Here is a 19,680-nt window from a genome sequence, read left to right as displayed (position 1 = left end):
GAGAGAGAGAGAGAGAGAGAGACTGATAAGCTGAGAGAGATCAAGATCATTTTTAAGATTGGCCAGTTGTAAAACTGAAAAACGTAGGAGATAAAAAGAGAAAGAAAGAAAGGTAGATATATAGATAGATAGATAGATAGAGAGAGAGAGAGAGAGAGAGAGAGAGAGAGGGAGGATATCATTTTTTGTGACCTCTGGTCTCGCCCAAGTCAATATCCTGATCAACAGCGACTAGATGTGACCTGTTGATCGCACTGGTCAGTCTTCAATTGTGGCCAGGTGTTTGTCAAGTCTCCTCGCGTCATGGTTGATATGCCATCGCCTCGTTGGTCGGTAGTACGCTAAGGAAAAGAAACAGTAATTCAATAATTCGCCCTCTGACAGTAAGATAATTCCGTTCACAAGAAAAAAACCAAAACAAACTCGTTTTCTTTCTAGTCTACTTATTAAATTCAAAACAAAAATATATGTACAAATGTTCTTTACAGTAGAATTGTTAATGAGTCCATACAAGTCACGACTTCTCTATGTCGATAATTAATCTTTATGCTTTCTCTCTTTCTTTTAGCAGTGCGGTGTCGGTGAAGTGGGGCGTTGCAGAGAGGGAGGGAAAGCAATAATTTGGCTTGCAAACTGTCTAAAGCTCAATCAATCTCAAGTCTCAGAAATAACTCATCTCATCTTCTCTTCTCATCTCATCTGCCGGTTCTTGGCTCTGCACTCGGTTATATATTCCGGGGTAGGGTGAAGTGAGGTAGATTCTACAACCAATCACCTACGACAGTGTCAGCTTCCGGCATGTTTTGATTAGTCTTCTCCGAAAGTGGAGATTCCCCCACAAGTTGCACCTGCGAGTTTTGCAAGCGGGTTCTCATGATTCCGGGGTCACGTCCGAGATCCCGGGGTCGAGGTAAGCTGTACTCAAGGTGTAAAATCCCTTCTCCAAAACCCGAGTCATTATCTATTTGCACCAGCTCACAGAATATGTTTTCGTTCAACTCTTAAAATGACATTGTTTGTTGATGGATTAAACGAAATCATATATTATATTATTCTTTTTTCTCAGCAGGGATTTTTGCTGTTGCTGGGCATACTAATATTTAATAAAGAGACACGTCAGCTCGTTTTCTCTTTTTCTTAAGTTTTTGCTCTCCTTTTTAGGGAGCTCAGGCCATGTCACATTTAAGACTGTTCAATTTTATTGAAGAACACAGAGAGAGAGAGAGAGAGAGAAAGAGAGAAAGAGAGAGAGGAAAGAAAAGAGTGAAAGAGAGATAAATAGGAGAGAAAGAAAAGAGGGAAAGATCATTTTAAGGTTGGTGAACTGTAAAACTAAAGAATATAGGAAAACTTTATAGATTCCTCTATAACCGCCATAAAAATCACTACAAAGAAATGTAAACCAAAACTCTCTATGGATAGTTAAGCCATCCCCCTCCCCTGTTTTTACTTTTTAAAATTCTTTTTATTTCATATCTTCGAATAGCAAAATCTTATATCTGCCAGAATAAATAATCGTTTAGGTGAATTCTTTGATTTCACAGATTCCATCAGTTCTATTCAGCTATGAAATATTGATTCTTGCTTGCCATGTTATTGCAGTCAGCAAAGATTGTTATAAAATCACTTTCTTGAATTTTATCAAAAGCTACTGGACTCATGATAAAGAATTTACAATACTACCTGTCAAATATATCCAGTGAACCAAGTGCAAGAGAAATTTAAGCAATTACACTCAAAGGAACGGTAAAAATCTTTTAAAAAATCTCTCAGTTTCAATATATGAGATAGGAGGTGAATGTCTGCTATCTGGTAGGGTAGTCCATCCTCAGCTTGAACAAACTAATAAGAAAAAAAAAAAGAAGAAATAAAGCCAGTATTACCTACCTCTTAAGATAGCACCAATATTACATATGTTTACCACTCTATGTCGATGATGATTAAGTTAGCTAGTGTGAATTTTGACAAGAGTCACACTGAGTGCTTGATAATCCAGATCTGTAAAACAGAATCCCAGTAAAGTTTAGGCAGAAGGCAGAGGTCAAACGCCATAAACAAAACAGAGAGAGAGAGAGAGAGAGAGAGAGAGAGAGAGAGAGAGAGAGAGAGAGAGAGAGAGAGAGAGAGAGACGAACAATGACGTCACGTTTTCAAGTGGAGTGAAAACTAAGACTTTTAGATTAGTCTCTCAGTTAAGGGGACATCTCTCTCTCTCTCTCTCTCTCTCTGTCTGTCTGTCTCTCTCTCTCTCTCTTTTAAGTCCATTCTTTCTAAATAAAACATTGACAAAAACTCAGCAGACGTCTTTCCAGCATTAAAAAAAAAAGTTTTGTTCGTTTTAGTTAAACAGATGAGATGATCAACGGCTACTCATGAAACATCACAAAGAGAAACAATATCAGATAAGATGATAAAAGAGCCACGTATAAACACCTCACATGCATATAAAGGATGCACATATGTATAAAGATTTCATTTTGTTGTTGAAAATCTTACACCTACGTTTACATCTATATATTTTTTTTAATATTCCAGGGCCCCATGAGTATGCTTCCATCCACATCGGGTGGAAACATGTTTATGAGGTTCCAGAATTTTTTTCTTACTTGAAGGGCATTACTTATCAAGGCCAGAAAGCCATTCTAGGATAAGGATTAATAAGTGTTAGATAGACAGTGAGACAACACCATGATAATCATTAATGGCGGAACTTTGGTAGAGTTTAATTATTTAATAGGACGACTCAACAGGAAATTATTTTCATTGGACTTGAAAACGATTATGTTAAAGTCAGGCGTAAAGCAGCCCCACAATATTTTGTTCAAAAGACAGACAGGTCTAGGAAAGAACCTCTATTCATGGAAATTTTGCTTAGTTCTAGGCACAGATAGAGAGGGACAGAAATTGTTAAATGAGTATTTGTTGTGAATGTTTTACTGGGGGGGGGGACCATGGATTGGAGCTCAGTTCAGCACCTGCCCTAAAAGTAACGAAAGAGCAGAGAGAGAGAGAGAGAGAGAGAGAGAGAGAGAGAGAGAGAGAGAGAGAGAGAGAGAGAGAAATACTGTGAGAAAGAGGAAGCAGGGACGCAAAGAAGTCCTTGCCCACTAGATTTCAAAGACAGTTTTGTACCGTGTTGGGGCAGGAAAGGATACTCTTAAGAATTCCTTCCCAGATGTGGCATTATTGCTTCAGCAGAATTCTAGAGACTTACTCAGTTTTACCTTTTTTGTTCCTCTAATTAAATAAGAATAGCTTTTAAATTCTTGACCTTTTAATTATGAGCAAAGTGTAGTATCTGTTCTGATAATACATTTAATCATCTTTTCTGTCCTCGTTCAGTGAAAAGGAGTTCCTTCTAGACCGAGTCAATTTACACTTTTGTTCCAATCCAGTGTGCCTCTGTTTGGGGAGCTGAATTTTCCCCACATTAAAAACCGACCTTGTATCTAACTTTGCCCTCATAAGGTCGTACCATTCTGATAATGTAGAGTTACAATTTTATAAAAACGAATTGTCCTTGATCGGATTATTAATAATATGGACATATTGCAAAATAAACACCTAAAAAAAAAACAAACAAAAAAAAAACAGCTGACATAATTAATAGAAACAAATTCCCCGATTTTCCAATTGTATCCCTTTTTCTCCGAGTGATGTACCTAATTTTGATCATTCTTGTGTTCTAAGTGGTCATTTGGTACCTGCTTGCAAAAAGGTCACTGCCCTGATGAAGACCAAAGATGTCAAAGGGTCCTGTTCCATTAAATTATCACTCACTCCACACACAAGATCATGAGGGAAATCGTCCGGCGTAGGTCATCAGTTATACCACTAGGGAGCAAAGGTCATTTTTAAATAAAAATAAAAAAAAAAAATCGACCATTTTTCTTTTGCATATAAAAATAATTATTCTAAGTAAAAGTTACGATGCTGGGCTTGTGTAGCCCCCCCCTCCCCTCTACAAAAAAATCCCTTCTAAATGCACTTTCTAATTAAAATATTTTTCTACTGGCTTGATTATCAAGTCTGGGCGATTTTAGGTTTGCGTTTTCAATCCATAAGTTTGGGATCTGTTTTAAAATAACGTTGAGACTGGTGACGCGCAAAATGGAGTCGCTTGGCTACGAAATGCAGCTGATTATATTATGTCAAGAATTCAGTAAGGCAACACAGCACTCTCTCTGTTACCTTAGGAGGGGAAAATGCTACTACTACCACATGACCTATGCATGGTGAGAGCAGGATATGGTGTGTTTTCATTCAAATTATGTATGATACAAATTTTGAAAAACAAATACTTCTGATATCATTAATACATTTATGCATTGAAATTTGAAATGGTGGAATCAGTTTTTGTCAATTATTTTTGAAATCATTCACTTAGAAGTATGAAAATATAATACTACCCCCTCTCTCCATAATGTTGCCATTCTACATATTTTGAATGGTCTGGCACCCTCCTACATACAGCACCATCACGTTGACAATGGTTCTCACCAAATCACCGAAGTTAAGCAATGTCGAGCCTGGCCAGTACCAGATAGGTGACCATTTGGGAAGGCGAGGCACTGTATGTACTGCAAGGAAAGATACCAGTTTGGGAAACTGGCGCAGTTTATGCTTCTCTCGAGGACAGATGGGCCTCTCTTAAGCCGTAGTAGGCAACCCATCTAGTGATGGTATCACCATAAAAAATACTCTTGATAGCCCTGGCAAAGCATCAAGTATTCAGCTATGGACAAAATTTGAATTACACTACAAACTCATGTAGTGAGCTTAATTTTGGCTGCAGCTGCATGTTATATATATATATTTTTTTACATGAAGCGGTTCCAGAGATACACCATTTCAGTAATTTCAGAGTTATTGTTTGTGGATCTTCAATTCTTGGAGAAATTTGCTCTGAACATACAAGTGCAAACAAAACCACCACGAACAACTCCAACAATGTTGAAAAAGAATGTATCAGGTTTGTGGGTGTGTCTTGTGTAGTTTCTGACATTTAGCTGGACACACAAACAGACAACTGCCATTTATATGATACATTTCAGCAGTTCTGGAGATTCGTCGTTTCAGCTATTTCAGAGTTATTTTAGCTATTTTGTCTACCTTTCGGTTCACCCTTTCTTCTTTTCTGCAACCACTCTCTCACAGATATTGATATTATTAGTCACAGTCTTTTCTATAAATACTATTACAGCATATGTTCTTCAGAATTATTTGTTCTGCTCCCTGCCTCCTTTGTTCTAACTTGTTTGACTTGTTGGTCCTGTGGTCTCTATCGATTTGCTGTTTTGATACCTCATTGTAATACAGCTTCGTCTTCCAGTAGCATCTTTCCAAAAACTGCTGACTGTTTTCCTCCTACTTATAGCCTTGATCTTTTCTAGACTAAGGATAATACGTATCTCCTGTCTTTGTGATAATCACCTTTTGTTTTTGTTAACACCATACATCAAGTGGCTTCATGCCGATTTCCACAAAAAAACAAAAGAGAAATGTGTGACGAATCAAATATTATTTATGGCCTTCCAGTTGGTAGATTAATGAAAAGTTTAGCTCTGGACATATAAGTGTATGAGCTACTCTAAAAAGAAGTTTGTTCACGCAAAACAAGGTAAATTACCACTGAAGTGTAAAGGATTACTATGAGAGGGGCCAGATTTATAGAAAGTCTAATTGGTTGGAGGATTGGACAGTAAGGTGTTTGTTTACATCACATTTTAATTTCTACATGTTCGTATGGTCAGAGAAATATGGAGCCAGGAGGGAATTCCAAACACAAGCGATCTAAAGAAAGAAACTGTTAGAGTAGAAAATCTTCTGACAATATATGGAATTCTACAGTAAAAAGTTGAAATTATTGCTACTAGTCGGATAGGTCGAATGTCTCATCATCACCATTAACTAAGAAAACGCTACGAGCCTGCGCTCAGCCTGCCAAATCAGCAGACGATCTGATGAAACTTTCTGATATTCTGACTATATCCACAAAGTATTTTTTTTAGTCTGACAATTGAAAATGATTATTTAGAATTAGAAGAATACCCATTCTTGGACAGGTAAAAACTTTATTCCCTGAACAGAGCAGTTCTGTACCACTTTTATGCCCGTTTACGAAGTGAAATCAAGACGAAATGTATAGAATCCTTATTCGAATTTTGTTCAACATCTATTATATGATTTTGATTCTATAAAATTCTAAAATTTAAAAGTTAAGCTTCAAGGGTTTTAAGAAGAAATTGAAATTCAAGGAATCTTGCATCATTGATGTCTAATGATAACGGATCAAATTTAATGCAAATCTGAAATATCTGCATTTTCAAATCGGGATTGTGTCCATATCATACACCTTAAAATCTCTTTGAAATACTCAGAATAAACTGAATTTTATGGAATATTTATTAATTGATGTTTAATATCTATTGTTAAAATTGTCCAAAGAGAGGGATAGACTGGGCGAAAAAAAGAAAGATAAATGCATAATCTTAATTCGCAAATGAACGATCACATTTAGGATTTATCTTAACATCCAAATAAAATCAGCAGTACCAGAGACTTTTCAATACTTAATTACACTTCTCACTTCATTCCCCAATGAATCTCTATATGTAAATTCAGCAATTGTATAATACTGTCATGGAACAGCTTTTTTAGTTTCATTTTGAAGAGCGCAGAACAGGAGAAGACAATGCAAGTTCAGAACCTTGAGAATCGAAAATGTCAACAACAATGACATAAAATAAAACATTAATTATCTGAACACTTATTGAGTTAAAATAGAATTAAGAAAATCCTAATAGCACGAAATAGAACTTTTTAAAAATTTTTTATTTTTTTTGCAAAAAAATTTATGAAATGAAAGTTATTAAAGTATATGATTTTAAAATTTATAAATAGTTATGAACAGTCATTAATGGAATGCGTGCGACTTATTTTTGAGAAAACATCTTTTAAGAAAATTTTAAAAACACAAAATAGAGATTAGTTTTTTTTAAACAAAAATCTGAAATGTTATCTGAACATTTATTGAACTGAAATAAAATGAAGAAAATTCTTTGTCTACCCCTATTTTGCGCTCTTCAAAATGAAACCAAAAAAGTTGTCCCGTGACAGGAATTCTAGTCATCCCAAAACGAAAGTTACAAATATAATGTCCGGTCACAGTGAATTATCTCCCCACTAAATTAACCTCTCGTATCTACGCTCACAGTGATTTTAGTTTATCTCTCTATGAGTGTAAATTCCAGAAGTTCATTTCACTCTTTTGAAAATTGTAAAAGTTTTCAGGAGTTATTTATTATTTTGGTCATTTTCTTTTTGGTAATAAGTGTAAATGATTTATTTCCTAAGCGCAGTTATTGTAAGTTATTTCTTTTCGTCACGACTATTGTAAGTGATTGATTTTATACACGAAATCCGATTAACGATTCAAGACACTGCTGTTGTAAACGAGTTGTTCTAGCCACGCCCATGCCAAGACAAACAGTCACTGTAAACACAGCTGTATCGGCAAAGCTTTATTTCAAACATCGCAATTGCCAACCATTTTTTCTAGACATGGCTATCTTAAATGCTTACTTCTATCCACAGTGATAGTACATAATGTAATGTTTTCATTAGTGAGTAATCAATAAAGCAAATAAAAGAGTCTTTATACTGTCGGAAATTTATCCTCTTTCAGATGAATTCGACGCGAAAGTAACTAGCCTGGAAAAAATAAAAGCATGAAATAAAGGGGGGAGGGGGTAAAGAATAAAATATAAAGGTCTTGTTTCAAAACGAAGAAAATATTTTATTTACAATAAAATTAGTTGCAAATTTTTCCCTTTGCGGGCATTAAATTCCAAGAACGCCAAGGTAACATGTAATGAAAAAAATTACACTGGTTCTTTTAATAAAATATCGTATCCATGAACGAACACAATATTATGATTCAAAATAGTAGTTCCTAATCACACTCTCATATGTAATAAATTTTAGGAGCATACTCATAAATTGAAAGCCAGTCAGGCACGTGCCTTTTTCTTTTTTTTTGTTTAAAGTCCTTTTAGAAATTTCTCTCCTTCCATTTACGTGCAAACCGTAGCCACGCAAAATAAAGATTTAAAAAAAAATTACACTCCTTCCAAATACGTGCAGACCATAGCCATGTAGATTGTTTTCAGAAGCATGCCTCATCGCATGTCCGGGGTATTCTTGCTGGGTTCTCTTCTTTGAAGGAGGCTCGTCAAAATTCCATTTTCAACGTCCAATTTCCTCGTCGCCGGAATTTCAAAAGAGACCGAAATTCGCGCTGGGCTCGTGACATCATCAAGGAGCTAGCATTTCCCTTTTCTTCAAATTAAAGGGAGTTTTGTACAAACCCCAAATGTACGAAACTAAGAATCATAAAAGATACGAAATACAAAAAATCAAATACAAGAACCAGAATATAAATAATAAATGTAAACGGGGGGGGGATGCACTACTATTGGTACAAAAAAAATTCTAACATTCTTCCCCAACAGGAAATGGCAGTCAACCTACAGTTGGGTGACACCTGTAAATATTATAATACATTTTTTCTTATATATATATATATATATATATATATATATATATATATATATATATATATATATATATATATATATATATATATATATATACAGTGATGATCATATTTATTGGCACGGTAAAATAAAAGTTAAATTTTGTCTAATAAATTCTAAAAAAGGGATTAAATTAAAGAAAATAACATAGTATATTATGTATTTTTAACTGGCCTTTCCGATGCAGCAATCGGATTTTAGAAAAAATAAATAACAAAGGAACAACAAACATAATTGCAAAAAACCCTTGTTCAAAATTATTGGCACGATTTATTTAATAATCAATTGTATAGCCTTTGGCCTTGATTACCTTCCTCAGTCGCTTTTCATAGTTTACAACCAAGTTGTTGCACTCTTCAGTAGTAATTTTAGCCCACTCTTCCTGACAATAATCAATATATATATATATATATATATATATATATATATATATATATATATATATATATATATATATATATATATATATATATATATATATATATATATACCACACAATGTATGGTCAGAAGAACTCCAGGAAACACAAATCAGAACAAAAAAAGTAGAAAAATTCAAATAAGCTTATTCTATAAAAATTCACATGAAAACCTTCATGTTTTAGGTTTGAACAGAGGAGTACCTAACCAGATTCATAAATTTAAAACTAATGATCAGATGCAAGGTTGCAACAGATGTTTGAATGGAGAACATTCCGCCAGATAATTAACTACTTACATATAAAAGAGTATAAAGGCTTGAGAAATTCACTTACCATTCAACCTCCTCATCCTTATATTATCTCTGGCGAACACCAAAATATCTCAGCTCCCTCGTAACCACAAGAGCCCAGTGAGATCAACACCGGTGCTACAAGAGGGACGAATCCAATCAACCCTATGCTTTGATAAGTTCTTCAACTTGGTGGAATGAAATAAAACTGAAACCGAAATTCTGCACAAATTATGCAAGGCGATTACAGTTTTAATACATACATGTAGCCAAACAAAGAAAGTTGAGTATAGGTGTCAGAAACACCTAGGTAGCTGGAGATGTAATATTTATGGAAGACCCCTATCAAGGAGAGATCCAATCTTCTTGTGTTCAGCATTGAAACAAACATCTCAGCATCAGAAAACTCACTCCTAACTAAGTATAAGATGGTCCTGAGTGCCTCAGAAACACCCCAGGGACAAATCGAGCTTGACTACGATAGCTCTTGCAATACTGCAAGAATCTACATCAAGGCAGATCTTCAAAAAACATTTAAACACAATAACATCTGCATGTGACTCCAAAACAGGAAACGTTCTACTTAAAGAAGCAACTTCATAGAATGAAGGTTCTGCAAACGTCTATGCACAACATATTCTCGTCGGAACTTGGAGAAGCTGAACTACACACCATGTAGTCAACAAATTCGACAGGATCCATCATCGAATTCTTTATCGAGTTACACTCAACATGAATCTGGACGCCCCAGTCCAACTTGAGTCCATGTAACTCTTCAAAAACCATTCTCCTCTTGGTTTTTACATGTTGACAGGTGGATATAGTACTTTCTGCCCTATACCCTGTTACGACCCGAAATGTCTAGGGGTAAAAGTCGTAACACAAAATATAAAAAAAATTATTTAAAAGAAATTAGTTTTCCCGGGTTTTTAGGTACGGGAGGGATATATCCATTTTCTCGAAATACATTTATAAACACAAGACAGGGGAAAACACATCCAAGTAACAATACCGAGGCCAATGGAAAAATTAACACAATTTTATTTACATATATAAAATATATTGTAACGAAAGTAAAAGAGAATATGTAACTGGATAAACAAACAAACTTGAAATAGATTCGAGAGAGAATTTCCGCGCAAAAGAAATAACAGTTCACATCCTGTCGTCTGCTTTTAACTCCAAAATGAAAGGATGTCCTTTTTGTGTTTTGTTTTTATAGTCGTTTTCATATATGAGAGAGAGATATATATAGAGAGAAAAATAAACAATCGACTCACTCAGCGTCGGGTTTTAAATATTTCTGTCGCATTCCTTTCTTTTGAAACAATTTCATTCCATCGTCATTCCTCATTATCGCCTTTTTTTCGTTTTCTCTGTCGTCAAAATATATCGTTCATTTCTTCGCCGTTGTCAGCACCACAAACGCCGTCACCATCGCCAACAATGTCGCTTCCCTGACCCTCCTCCTCGGCTGCTATATCGTAACTGTCTCGCCACCCTGCGCCGCTCCTTTCCCTCTCTCTAATGGTATACCTTCCTCTCTCTCTTTGGCGCCCCCTCTCTCACTATATGTACCTGCATCTCTCTCGCGTCACTCGCTCAATAACACGCGAGGCGGATGCCTGCAGCTTTCCCTCTCTCTAGTTTCATATCTTCTCTCTCCCCCTCTCTCTTTCTTTACAGTTTATAGGCGTCCCCTCGCTGTATTTTCGTATGTTCTCTCTCTCTCTCTCTCTCTCTCTCTCTCCCCCTCTCTCTCTCTCTTTTTCTTTTTCCGGATGTTTACAAATTCACTGAGAGCAGACGACAATATAAAGCGCGATAAAACAGAATTTTCTCTCTCGACCTTTTTTTTTTATAATATTAAAAGTAATTATTGTCTCAAATTATATATTTTTTTCACATATTTGTAACAACCCTTAGAGAATTTCTCTCCCAGTGCTAACATTAGCACTCAAAGAAGTGCACAAAACTTGCACTTTCACACAGGATTGACTCCTGTCCTTCAACAACTGGCTATTGTAAGAACTGCATGACCTGAGTAATATCTCACCATCATGATCAAGCTCCTCATTATTCTGACAAGGTTGTAGTAGATAACCACATATGCGCGTTTTCGAACTCACATACTTGGAGGGTAAAACAATTCCAACATTCCATGGAAATCCCTCCATGAATTTCACAATATTCTTGCCCACACTTAACAAGTCGTGGATACGAGTGGTATCATTCATGATACCTGGGAATCTCACTCCCAATACATTTTTCTTTAAAATATTACTGGCAAACTGCCCGCCAGAAAAATCAAACTTCAGCGCCTGTATATGCAGATCCTCTGAAGTGGCACTTGCAACACTGCTTTCAGACTGTGATGCAACATTTTCCAAGCCAAACTTGTCAGCACTCAGCAAACCGTCTTCAGAGTCTGGACATTCGGGCTTAGTAGTTGGTAACTCGCCAAGCATCTCCTTAGGGGTTTCGAATATCACAGGGTTACACAAGGAATCACACTCTACACCATCTGCCAACCTCGAGAGAATGAATCGAACCTGGGACGAGAACACTACAATATTAACATCATCCGCTTCTACTAGCGAACAGTCCACGCCCTCACGCAAGGAACGATCACCCAACAATTCAGTTATATTATCTACCGATGATAACCATTCATCGACATCAGCCTTCATTGTCATAAAATAAGGCTTAGGTAATTCCCTCTGCAACCGCAACAAATCTAAGACAACGATAATCTTCCCTAAATAAAACTTTCGTTTCCTTACAAGGAATCCAGAAGAACGAGTGATCAACATCGTGCAGCGCTTGTTTTTTCAAAAATATGGACTAAATCCACACAAATACAAAAAATAGGTGTTCAAATATCATACACAAAAAAATGCACACACAAAGGTTACAAAGGTATATGCATAAAATTCCTTCCTCAAACAAACAAAACAAGGCCAAAAACAGCATATTGAGCAGTAAAAATATCAAGGGATACAATCCCCAGTTACAAATTGAAAGGGTCACTATGACTCAAAATTAAAATGAAATGGATTTAAAATTCAAACTTCTATATGGAAGTTAATTGACTGGAAATGAAGAACAACGTTTAACACTCTTTATAGCAATATCCTCGCTGAAATGCAATCTAGGAAACGAGTGGGAAGAGAGTTTAAATGTACAACTACGTCGGGGGAGGGTACATGTCGCTAATGTCACATGTGTGTCTTCAAAGGAATCCAAATAACCAAATGCAAATACGGGCTAAGGCAAAGAAAAGGGAACTTGTTTTTTCACAAACTCTTAGTATAACACAGTCCGCAAAGCAAATGGGTATGAACTCGCTATTGAAAATTATAAATATCTTCAACGTATAAGAAATCCTTTTTTACAATAAAATACAAAAGTAATCGCGCACATGCGAATTCAACAAGTTTTAGGTAAGGTAGACTTCAACACACAATACAATATCTGTGATACTATTGTCCGGTTAATTCACAACCCAGAGACATTTAGTATATATGAGAGAACATTACAAATTAAAACAGTGGGGTATATACTTATTCCCTTTTTTTTATATATATATATTGGGGAAGAATACGAACATATAACTAACACCGGTTTCGGACACAGCGTCTCTATTTACTAGGCTCCCCACGAGGATATAGTTAGATAAAAGTCGTTTCTTAAAGTGGGGAAAATCCAGCTTCCAAAAAATATCGAACACGCTGGATTAGGACGAAAAATAAAATTACCTCAGTCTAGCAGGATCTCTTATTCGCTGACTAGGGACAGAAAATGCTATACTTTCTCCCAATGTAAATCGCAATACCCATGGAAATTCAACTAATGCAAGTAAAATGTAAATTATATTTCGAAAGAGGGTTACGAAAGTTACAACTTCAATTTTAAAAAGTAGAAAATGGAAAGTATATACGTATCGCTTAATCTCTTTTTATTAAGAAAAATATATGTGAAAAACTGTGCGCTACACTAGGCGTACGTAAAATATATTAGACAGATATAAATAGACATTAGACGTAAATAAAAATTTTAAATTAAGGAATAAACTAAATATAACATACCAATCCCTGTACAGATGTACTATGTTAAATTCGGGAATTTTTAGTGAAGCCACTGAAACCTATATGGCTGCAGTGGGTCCCACGCTTTCATAGGCCCCGCACTGATTAATTTTTTTTTTTCAAAATCTCAATTTCCAATTATTATCCATATCTCTACCCACACAGAGTTCCCGTGCAATCCATTTTGACTAAGATGAATAAAACTCTTTTTGTGAAGAAAATAAAACAACAACAGAAAGATTCCCGAGTTCGATAGAGAGTTTACCAAGTTCGACAAGATACACCTGAAAAAGGTTGGATGTTACATCAAACGAAATGTTGTGAAAATAACACTCAAGATGCGAACAGTATTCCAAAGAATCCAAATGTTATGAATGATCAATCCTCACCTCAAAAATTCAGAAACATAATACAGATAGAATTCTGTTAAATATTTCATCTGATATTTCCCCAATATGCTACCTTAATTCCTTTTGACCATGTTGTTAATCTTATTTGACACCCATATTGCAATCGTGGAAACCATGCCAGAGCACAGCAGTCAGATAGAACGAAAACAATGTTGGTGCAGCTATATCATTATCAATGGGGAATTCTTCCGATAGCTGACAATTAAAGTCGACGTGACCCTTCATATTATGATGAGGTTGCTTGAACTTTTCCATCAAAGCAGGTGTACAGCCAAAGTTTCTCAACAGTTTCCAGAGAGCCTCACTGTTGACTGTGTCAAATGCCTTGGTTAAGTCCATAAACACCTGGTAAAGAAGCATACACTGCTCAATACATTTTTTCAAAAGCTTTCTAGCAGAAAACACCATATCCACAGTCCCCCGTCCACCTCTAAAACCAGACTGAGATTCTGGAAGGATACCAGAACGGATATACTTCTTCAATTGGTTTAGTAAGAGCCGTGTAAATATCTTTCCAACTGCAGTAAGCAGTGAGATCCCTCGATAATTTCCACAATCAGATCTTGCACCTTTTCCTTTGTACAATATAATCAGAATGGCATCTATCCAGTCTTGGGCAACTGGGTCACCCTGCTATATAAACAATATCAAAGAGTGAACCGCACAATGTACATTGACACCACCATGTTTCAGCAGCTCAACAGGAATGCCATCCATCCCAGGGGACTTGTTTGAGTTTATCTGATTTATGCAGTCAACTGTTTCTATGAGTCGGTGCAATATCAAGTTCCGGACAAAAGGAACATTGAGGGATACTTTCTATTGCAGCAGCATCAACATTGGATGGGTTGTGAAAAAGATCACAAAAGTGTTGATGCCATCGATGCATAATTTCATCTGAGGTTTTCAGCAAGGTTCTCCCATCCTTTGCCAGGAGTGATGAAGTTGAAGAGTATTTCGGGCCATAGGCTTGAGGAAGCAAGGCGTAAAATGTCTTAACATCTCAATGATCGTAGGCAGTCTGTATCTCCTTGAAGAGGTCAGACTACCATTTGGTTTTTTATTTGGCACACACAACACTGAACCTCACTCTGCACAGAAGAGAAGTGGGCAGCGAGAGCTGGCTTGTTCAGAGGTGAAGAGTTGAGAAGTTTCAAATGAGCTTTCCACTTTCTATCAATTTGAAGGTTAATTAGATTGGAGTTATCAGCAAACCAATCTCGATATCTGGGGACCTTCAATCCAAGAGCTTAAACACCTTGTTGATATATTGTATCTCTTACTGTCTCCCAATCAAAATCTGTGAAATCCACCTGGAAAAAAGCGGATTTCAAGGTATCTTCGTATGACTGGATCCTTCAATTTACTTAGGCAAATTCAATCTATACGATTAGGCACTTTGACTCCATTGAAACGGCTATTCTTATGAATTGTAATTTTATATATATACATGACAGAAAAGAACAGACATCCATAAAAACAATTCCCATAAACATAAATTTTAGAACAAAATCAAAAATAAATGATCACAAATTTAATAACTAATACTTGGTTGACATTCCCTTTGCTAGTTATAATACTAGGACCTTTGTAGACAGGCATTGATCAGTTGATGAATATCATCTTGAGGAATTTCTTGCCATGTCTGACGCAATAATGCTAAAAGTTCAGGTTTAGAAAATGACTTTCTTTTCTTTTTGCAAAGGTTCCGGTCTAATATGCCCCAAAGGTTTTCGAGTGGGTTCATATTCGGGACTGACTTGGCCATTCAAGTTTATTAACCCCATTTTAGCTCAACCAATGTTGTGTCGTCCTACCAGAGTGACAAGGAGCTCCGTCTTCCATAAATAGGAAGTTAACTTGGTTCATTTTACCACTTACGAATATTGGTAGGAGTCCTTCATGTAATGTTGAAACATATTTAGCAGAATTTATGTTTTGTTCGCACTGTACCAGGTTTGAGTGACCATCACTCCAAATTGCGCGTCATATCATAACCAAGAAACCACCATATTTCAAGGAGCTGCTAAAAACAGCCTATCCTGCCTTGACAGAGTACAAAATAGACTTCGTGGCTTAGTGGGGGATGCCATTTTCTCTACCCTGCAACCTCTCTCCCACAGAAGAGACGTTGCGAGCCTATCCTTGTTTTATCGTTATTTCCATGGCAGGTGCTCGTCTGAACTCCAATCTCTGGTCCACCCTCGCCAATCTTTCACGAAAAAACCCGTATAGCTGAATCAACTGTGAAAAATTTCCCCCACTCTATATCTGTGCCTAAATCAAAATGCGGATTCCATGAACAAAGCTTCTTTCTTAGAACTGCACGCCTGTGGAACTCTGTTCCGTCTGCCTGCTTCCCACCGAACTACAACTTGGATCTCTTCAAGTCCAATGTTAACAAATTCCTAATGAACCGCCGCCTTAAGTAAACACTTCATCAAATCTCCACACTAACGTACTGTACTTGCAATAACCCTTATCCCTGAGTGGCTTCCGGGCCTTGATAAGTGGTGATTACTGTGTAAAAAAAAAAAAAAGAAGTCTTTTTAAGTCAAACTCTTGCCGAGGGGACCTTCATATTCATACCCTTCCACTGTTGGAAAATAATGCAAATCATGATTCATCAGAGAAAATGACATTGGTCCAAAAGGTCAAAAGTTTCTCCATCATCTCACAAGCTCAATCTTTTCTGTGCTTGATATTGATAGGATGAATAAGGTTTCCTTCTCACAGCTCTGCCATAGTAGCTCAGATTGTGAAGATACCTGGCAGCTGTTCTGGAACTGACACTAGTTTGTGTTACAATGTCAGAGGCTTTGCACTGAGGATCCTCTTAATCATTTCTTTTCACAAGACGCAAGGTTATTTCAGAGGGTGTAGGACGACCTGGATGAGGTTTTGTGCACTCTTTGTCTTCTCTTGTGAATTGTGCGATCACTCTATTAACAGTAGAAAGGAGTATTGAAAGATTTCTTGCTATTTTGCATTGACTAAGACCACATTCATGTTGACCTGCGATTCGTCTTCGCAGAAATTCTGATAAATCTGATGCTCTTTTATTTCATGGTATGCTTCAATGTTGTTAGATACAATTTTAATGAAATACTTATTTTAGTACTATTCTTGTCTGTAAATATAAATAAGCATATATTAATCTTAGGAAAAATATTTATCTTAGTGTCTATTCTTTTCTGTCATGTCTGTGTAATTATAATCATAAATAAAAATTAGTTTTTATACCTACAGACACTAGCGTTTCATGCTTTCGCAATCATAAGTGTAGGAGGTGACGATTCTTACCAGTCGGGAGATCTGAATCCAGCCATGAAGCAACCCTTGACTCAATTTTGCTAAGCCTTTACCTCCGGGCCACTAAACTATTGCCACAGGAATGATTGGAATTAACAACTTATAACTGCTAAATTTGGGCGTAGACAATAGGCAGTCTAGAGTGTTCAAACGCTATTTGACTGCCTTTTCGTTTTATATTCCCTTCAGCATCAATTCTTAAAAGATCTTAATAATTATAAATGATAAACATTCTTTTATATATATATATATATATATATATATATATATATATATATATATATATACACACACACACACACACACACACACACACACACACACACACACACACACACACACACATATATATTTAAGTAGTACATAAAACTAATACTATTTTTATGAGAGGAAAATGGATGGTTTCAAAGTAAGAATATTCACAAAATTTACTTTTTTTTTTCTTGTCAACAACTCCCATTCTTTACTTTTTCGAAAGTGTTTTATTCCTAGGCAACGCTGGGTCGGGTCAGCTAGTATATATCTATTTTATATGGATCTATTTTGCCTCAAGATAAATTCCCAACCTCACTTGTGGCTGTTTATAATTTCAGATCAGTTTGTGTGCGTGTTTACTTGCGTCTATATGCATCGATGTGTTGACATACATGTGCTAGCGCTTTTTGTTTTCTTTTTGATATTTTATGCACGCTATTTGTGTGTATATGTGTGTATGTGTGTATGTGTGTATTGATGTTTTGAAAAAAAGAGGTAGTAGAGTGGAGTAGTCATGTTGGCTTACATATGCTGCATGTTTTTTTTTTTCTTCGTGTACGAATGTGTTTGTATAGTTTTATTGATTGTATTGAAGGGAAGAATGGTTTAGTTTATTTCTTTTTAAATGGTTTTCTTTTCATTTTAATTCTCTAGTGACATATTAGATTTAGTATAATTATTTTGAAATACTTTTGCTTTTTTTTTATTTTAATTTTTTTGCTACCAGGGCATCACCGTGAGGAAGAGTTGGACTTTAGAGGGGTCCGCTGCTGCTGCTGCTTCTTTAGATTCATATTTTTTGCATGTGTTTGTTTAAATACTGTGAAGCAATGAAAGTTCTATTTGTTAAGTTAAAGACTTGGAGAAATGCAATAAAAAGTAAAGGTCTGAAAGTGACCAAAGTGATAATAAGTTTCTAACTAATGATGTTCAGAAAAAGGAAAGTTCTTTATGCTCAGTTGGTGAAAAAGGGCGTTGGGTTTAATTAATTTTTTTTTTGTAATACTGGTAAGCATTAATTATACAAAAAGTGCAGTGGAATTTGGAAATATCTGAAGTTGGAATTCCGTCAAAGGTCAAAAGACATATAAGATACATAACTTCATTTGCTACTATATGGATCAAGTCACAAATATGGATCAAGTCGCGAATATGGGTCAAGTCACGAGTCTCTATAATGAAAAGAACTGGAGTCAACACCAAGAATGTGACTTTTAACTTTTCCGTGATCTTAATCTTTGAACTAGATATCCCAAAATTAAATCACTTCTAAATTAGACCTAGTATTGCACTGATTAATCGGAATCAGAAAATCGGAAGATTTTGGGGTATCAGCATCGGAAAAATCTTAGCCTAATTTCCGATTCCAACAACATTTTTTTTTAAATTTTGAAATTGCTGGTACTAATGATGAATATTTATTGTTTTTAAACTGCTGGCAAAATTAAAATATACAGGTCATAATAAAAATACGATGTAAGTTTATTTTACTTATGTAAAAAATGAAATTGTACATGAAGTGGCTAGGTAACGGTAATCCAATAAAATCTAATAAGAAAAAAAGATTGACTGCAATCGTACGACTTCATAAATTCTGATGTTTTCCTTTTGCTAACAAACACTCGACCCCTGTTCTCTGCAGTTCGGTTTTTTTATAGCGTCTAATTCATTCATATGCAAATTAATGCTGTTATATCTCTATCGACTGTGCCAGGTGAGCATTGTCTGAAAATAGCGGTTTCAATCATACCCAAAGCAGGCCAGGGGATTAGTTGGCCAAAACGTGGCGAGACAACAACAACTATGGAAGGCAGTAGTTACTGGGGATACAGTTACAATATTCAACATTCCTATCCGTCGCGGTTAACCACCTGAAGAAGGCCAGAGGATGAGTTGGCCGAAACGTTGTGAAACAGCTACTATGAAGATGGGGATAATAATTAGCAAATAAATGAATACGCAAATTAATGTACATCAAACTTTTAGAAGAATGCAGTTGATTTACAAGATTCTGAAAAATATATTAAAATTAAATAAAATATTTTTGCCAAGAAAAAATACTGGCAAACATCATTGATAATTATATAAAAAAAACATTATTGATAATTATATTTAAAAAAAAAACATCATTTCTAATTATATATAAAAAAAAAACATCATTGCTAATTATATAAAAAACATTGATAATTATATTAAAAACATTACTGATAATTGTATACAAAAAAATAATTAATTTATTTTATGTTGTTGAACTTTTGTCCCCCCTTTTTTAAAATTTATTTATATATGACTAGCATAGGTACCGGC

Source organism: Euprymna scolopes, chromosome 18 (genome assembly GCF_053919585.1).
Source record: "Euprymna scolopes isolate OS-2025 chromosome 18, ASM5391958v1, whole genome shotgun sequence".
Taxonomy (NCBI): domain Eukaryota; kingdom Metazoa; phylum Mollusca; class Cephalopoda; order Sepiida; family Sepiolidae; genus Euprymna; species Euprymna scolopes.
Note: the sequence above shows the minus strand (reverse complement) of the source record.